Source organism: Lactuca virosa, chromosome 3, assembly GCF_052849685.1.
Source record: "Lactuca virosa cultivar CGN04683 chromosome 3, Lactuca_virosa_CGN04683_v6, whole genome shotgun sequence".
Lineage (NCBI taxonomy): Eukaryota > Viridiplantae > Streptophyta > Magnoliopsida > Asterales > Asteraceae > Lactuca > Lactuca virosa.
Genome location: NC_136428.1, coordinates 230,949,249 through 230,956,016, shown reverse-complemented (window position 1 = coordinate 230,956,016; position 6,768 = coordinate 230,949,249). Strand labels below are relative to the sequence as shown.

Genomic DNA, 6,768 nt, shown 5'->3' with positions numbered 1-6,768 from the left:
CACTAGATCTATCTCATACAAGTATAAAGTTCCAAGCTTTTTACCTTCTAGAGCTTCTAGGGCACAAACCAACTTCAGATCTACAAGCTTGATCTGTTTCTCCAACTCCTTGATGTAACACCTTCTTCATATAACACTCAAGAAACACTCAAAAAGCTCAAACACTCAAGGAAAAGGCTAGGGTTTGGGGAAAACGACTCTAAGTAGTGGAGGCTGGGGTAAGGGAGGGTTTTGTGCTCATAATGTTGCTTATATAGTCCCCAAACCCTAAATATTAGGATTTCCTTCTGCCATGAGTACGCCCAACGTATACAAGTGTACGCCCAGCTTACTAGGGCGCACCTAGTACGCGCATCGTACCCTTATGTACGCGCAACGCACTCCTCCTGATCCCAATAATTGCAATTTAGCCCTTAGACTTTAATGGCTTCACCCTTCTATCCCCAGGGACTATAAATGAAAAATATTGGGATGTTACAAAAAATCAGATTATATGTCTATATATATATATATATATATATATATGTATATTAAATATATATTATTTATTATATATCCAAACGGGGCCCCTGCGGGAGTACGAGACGAAAATAAACAGGGTTTATTCTTGCCCCCGCCCCCGCTCCCGAATTTTTTAAAAAATTAGTCACGTACGGTATCGGGGTCCCACGAGGGTTTTTGACATCCCTAAACCAAGTGTTGTAGGGGATAGATTATGGAAGGATAAGTTGTAAGAACTTGGTATATCTTTAAAACTAGAGTGTTTCGCCTTAAGAATATCTACAAAGGAAGACTATGTCAGTAGTAATCATGGATTGGGATTATGTTTTGACGTTCAAGTTAGGGGCGTCTATAACTCAAGCGATTATTTAGGAGATTGTGAGAGATTGTGAGAGCTAAAATTTGCTTAGTGATACGTAATATGGATGAAGTATTAATAGTATTTGTGGGAGAAACAAATGTTCCCTCCTCTAGCATGAAAACACTAAGGTAATATTTTTTTTTTCTTGTAGGAGATCTTGTATGACACACGAAATTATATATGTTGGGAGTAGGCCTTCTGGTGCCATGATAGATGTTGGGTTATGGAAGGATTGCATTGCCGCCTTGGCCGTGTTCTAAACACGATTGTTGTGTTGCTTTGGTCCGTTTGGTTGTTAGGTTTTCTATTCGGCTTGAGGTCTTTATGTAGGGTCAGGTCTTCTCGGGGTTGTACACCACTAAGTCCCCATAGTAATGGGAATACCATCATGTCCTTTAAGTCTAAATTTCGAGTATACCTCTCCTAATGATGTCCCTTATGGAGAGATGCTTATTAGGCTCGTACATCCCGAGGAGCCTCTATTTTATTTCTAGGTGTGTCATTTATTAGGGTGCTAGTTCTATCATGTTTTTCTAGGTCTTTATGAGATGATATGTGTATTTGGTCCCCAATGCTTATAAGAAGAGAGGTTTTTCTCATTTAACCGCTCTACCTTCGTTGTTGTTTTTCCCTCATTTCCATGACATCTTTCCATCGTTTTATTTGAAAATGGAAGAATATCAAGCTATCAATATGGTTTATTCGACTATTACAACGAAGCAAGTTGAAAAGTATATTTTGATTGTAATTTTTAGTGATGATCACGATGTTCTTTTTATTGAGCAAGATGTGTTCATTACTTGAGCATCAGAAGCGAAAGTGGGTGTGTATTTGAAATTGCCAGTGACTAGTTTAGAGCACATAACCATGTGGTTCACTATTTAAGTGAATATGCTTTTTGTGTTTCATTTTTAATTTTTTTCTTTTATTTAATCTAAAGTTGTATTGGGTTATCTCTTATTATATTATATCTTAAGTAAATTGGGCATGTAGAGTTTTGGGCTTTGGAAATATAAAATTCAGGCTTCAAAAATCTTCAACTTTATACATATTTTTCACAAAAAACATTAAGGTAGGTCATCTCAAATCACTACTACAAAATGAGCCTAATGCAATCTTTTAGAAGCAACCTTTTAGATAAAGTTGCATTTGATTATAAATTAACTATATTGAAAGTAAAGGTTGCAAAAAATGATTAGAGGCAACTTTTTTCTTAAAATGTTGCAAATTTTATTAAAAACGACAACTTTTGAATGAAAGGTTGCATTTTTAAAAGTGAAAGACAACCCTTATTTCCAAAGGCTGCATAATCAAATGTTTGAATACAAATATGATCATATTCGTCTATATTTGTAAAAGATGAAATAAAAGCCTATTTTATAATATTATATTTTTATTTAATTAATTTTGAATGGTTGCATGCAACTAATTCACAAAATTAACTTTTTTATACATTAAACATACATATATGATATAACATTTTTTATAATCGTAGGGAAATGCTTGTTAACAATTTACATACACACTTTTTATTCAAGAATAAATGTTAATAAATATATAGCAAAAAAATATAATAAACACAAAGTGTAATTATAAGGAATTAAAATTAATTTTCATATGAATGTTTGATTTCTTGTATTAATTTTGATCTCCCTCTTATTTTTTTTTCAATCTCCCTCGTAAAAAAATTAGATTTCTTTTTGTTTCCCTCTAATAAATTAATATTGCTTTTCAATCACCTTACAAGAATACCACATTCGCTTCTCTTGATCTAGGGCTTGCTCTCCAATTTCGAATCCCATGACTGTAGGGTATCAATCGATCATGATTCACGTCCCTCACTCGGCTCATCTCTGTCACCGTGGTGCCAATCTATTTTGCGTTCAAATCATCTCTCAGTAGGTAATTTGTACCCTAATCGTTTCCTTGTTTTTTCTTTTATCTATCTCACCTCTTTGTTAACCGTCACTGGTGTCTAGAGTAAGATATCCCCCATGCTAATTAGGAATTTCACCCTATCATTCTCACATAAGTCTCTCATCTACTTAAATAAGGTATGGAGATGTTATTATGAATTTTATTCAAGGCTTTCTATGTTTTTTTGCTTAACTCAGTGACAGGCTGCTCATTTTCTTGACATTTATTTTTTTATTGGTTTTTGTATTAATTTAGATGCCCATAATGTTTTATTCTGCCACTTTCTTGACAATTAGTTCATTTTTACTTATTTTGTTCACACGTTCATTCATTAACGACAATACTAATACACTTGTTAGTTATTTTCTTCATCCAAAAATAAAACTAAAACTAAAACATTCTTTCTAGGAACAAAAATAAAACTAAAACACAAAAAGCACATTTAGATCATGCAAAGTGTATTTCAAAGGAGTTGTGTTTTAGTAGGGGTATCTTTAGCAACAACAAGTTTTTAATCTGATCATAAGACATTTTAATATTTATTACAATTGATTAGTCTAGCATGCTTAATAGTAAAGTTACAAAAGAATGAAAGACATTGATTGTATTATCACATGGTGTTTAATAAAGTAGATGCATACATGGAAAATTGCGTATGTATGAGACTAGGATGCAACCACAAAAATCAGCTATTATATATTTCCTAAATATTTTCTTAATATTGTACTTCCAACAAATTATTAACATTCCATCCTTTTCTTGGTTTCTTGTCACACATATTGGGTTTTAAAAAGAAAGGATGTATAGCTACTTTCTCTCTTATTCTATCATATATAATTAAACAATTCCCCTTTTATGAGTCAACAACGGTTCTTGTTCTTTGTTGTTTTTTGATTTCTCCTTCTAAGTAATAAGATATGATTTTTGCTACTGCTCCTATTCATCATGGTGCTGATTTCGTATTGGTGTTTTTGAACATTTTGTTTAGGCTTTCTGTTTAAGTATGAATTACGTTTTTTTAAATCACCTCATGCCATGTTTTGCCTCATTTACTGTCAACGCCGTTATACTTTGATTAATTTCTGTTTATCTAAGAGGCCTAATTATTTGAGTTTGTGTCTGGTCTTAGAACTTAAATGAATATTAGTGTTGCGCATTAAAATTTAAATTATCACAATTCACACATGTATGGTTGTCCCATGGAATTTAGTTAGATGCTACAAATGATTTGTCCCCAAAATGTCACCACAATTGACCATTTTGTTTGGTTAACTAATTTTCTCAAAACGAAAACGTATTTATCCTAAAGAATGGACTGTTATTGGAAGGTTTTTTTGGATGATGTTGTTGCTAGTATTACCCATGGTGTGGCTGCAAATGATTTGTTCCCTATTAGCAACACACCTACAGTTTTAACATCTTAATTTTATATGTAGGATGGACAGTTTGCAAACTAATTGATTGAAGCAAGAGACGAGTAAAGCAAAAGTAGGTAATAAGATCATATATATGCATCATGCAATTAATTTTTATTATCTTTACCCTCTTCATTTTCTATCATCAATAATTTTATCAAAACATGAGTGGTACCATTCGATTGTTTATTTTTAAATAACTTGATGTTCTCAAAGTAGGAATAAAGTCATAAAATAACAACCTTTACTTTTAGTCTCATGTACTCCGGTTACGGTTCTTTTTTGCTTGTAGTTCAAAAAGGATGTATTTCTATATAAGGTTTTTTTCATGACGTACTATATAGATAAAGCACGTTCATGGATATAATGATGTTTTTTAGGAAGTAAGTGTTGTATACACAAAGTATGTTTCTTTAGTGGCACATTTCAGTTCGGTTCGTGTCTAGGACTCCAATGTCTATGTCATTATTATTGAATGCCAAAAGTTTCTTATATGAGTTATCGTCTATGTTTTGACACACTGTATGCCATTATTACGAATTATTTGAATTTTTTTCTTATGAAAATTGACTTATCCTTTATTAACCTTGTATTGCTAAGGTATGTCATTATTAAATATTTAAATTTTTTGGTTATTGAAATTGACTTACTACTTTTATAATTGTTTGGTTTCATTACTACTTAACTTGTCATTGATTTTATTACTTATTCTTTTTATCTACGCATTGCAGCCTACTTTGTTTTGGGAATATGACTGATGAGTGGCCTTTTGAAGAGATTCTCTTATCAAACAAGCCTCTTACATGAATGAAATGACATGCATATGAGGTTTTGAATAGTTTTTTATGATTATAATTGACAACTTTGTGTTGACTACGTTGTATGATTGTTATTTTGAGTTTGGATATATGTCAAAGTACATGATAAAATCATCTATGATATTTATGTTATTACTTTATGGTGTTGTTGAATTAGTAATGCATATTAATAACTATCATATCGCATGAAATATTGATGCTGCATATGTAATAAAAGATGTGCTTGCATCAACATAAAAATGTCGTCCTAGCATTATAAAATTCAAAAAAGAATGTTGCATTTTAGTGTAAACAAGGTTGAATTTTGTGTAACTAAAACGGTAATAAAGGTTGCATATGATTTAAAAATGAGTTGCACTTTTTAACTAAAAATATAACAAAGGTTGCATTTCATTGTAGAAAAGGTTGCATGTTTGTGAATAAATTTGCTAAAAATGTTGAATTTTCACATAAAAAGTTACATTTTCATATAAAAAAAGGTTGTATTTGAGTATTCAAATGGTTTCATTTAAGCATAACAAAGTTGCAATTACATCTAAGAAAGGTTGCATCTTAAAAATGTTGCATTTCATTAATACATCCAACTATTCTAAAAAATGGTTGCATTTTCTAATAAAATGGTTGCTTTAGGTCTAACGCAACTTCACCTAACGCAACCCTTGGTAAAAGGTTACTTTAGGCATAATGCAACCTTTTCAAGGCATAATGCAACTTTTTAAGGGGGTTGCATTAGCTTCATTTTGTTTTAGTGAATATTTAAGGTATGTCCTAAATTCTTTTTATATATAACTATTACTATTTTTTAGGTGGTTCAAGTGACCTACCTTATTTAACTATAGCCTTTCCCCTGGAAATTGCTAGTGCTCAATAGGATTTTTATGTTTCGAAAAAGAGAAATCGCCAGTGTGCGAGTGTGCGACTGAGGAAAATCAAGTGTGGTGGCAATTATATGTAGAAAACAAATAGAAGTCAGTTAAACGAGAAGAGGAGAAGATGAGGTTTATAATTAGGGGCATTTACCTTAATGTGGAACTCTAGTGGTGATGGTGAACGACTGTGAATGAGGCATGAGCAGGTGTTGGCCTGTAATCCGCAACCATGGAGAAGAGAAACATAAAGAGAACAAGAAAGAGAAAGAGAAAGGAGGTGTGGGGATGGCTAGTGGCATCTTTAATTGGAGATATAGTCAGAGCTGTCACCAACAGACTAGTCTCTTCATCATTGCATAATAGGGAAGAGAGGGTAGATTGGGGATATCAACTGTGAACACCATTAGCGAAAACACACATGTATTAGGTGACAACTGAATTAATAGGCGGGGGGGATGTTTTTGGCTTTTTTGGGGCTATTAGCGGCCACACTCGTTGCCGCTATTTTTTTTCTGTGATATTCAGTTGATTTCCATCCATTGAATCATCGACATTAATCAATGGCGGCATTTTGTCTAAAAACACTCACAGAGATTGTGGTTACCAGACATTATCAGCGACGTCTTTAGCAGCGACACTCGAAAGTGTCACCACTATTTCCCGTGTAGCCGCTAAAAACATCATCGGTAATAAGTGCATTTCCTGTAGTGATATACGTAAAGTGACCAATACGAACATTGAATAATTGGTTATTGATATATAATTTTACTATTAATAGTTAACATATACTTTTTTTTATAATCCTATAATTTTGTAATTATATTATTATTTTTATCAAATTTTATGTTTAATACATGAAGTTTTTTCTTTTATTGTTATCAACTTAT

General features: G+C 32.3%; 1 long non-coding RNA gene across 1 annotated transcript; it reads left to right on the top strand.

Annotated features, from left to right (window-relative positions):
- The first annotated feature begins 2,624 nt into the window (after positions 1-2,624).
- Positions 2,625-5,020, top strand: LOC145162863 (uncharacterized). Its single transcript, XR_013739395.1, has 3 exons — positions 2,625-2,764; positions 4,216-4,271; positions 4,926-5,020. It is a non-coding gene; the product is annotated as an uncharacterized LOC145162863 (long non-coding RNA).
- The last annotated feature ends 1,748 nt before the right edge of the window (positions 5,021-6,768 follow it).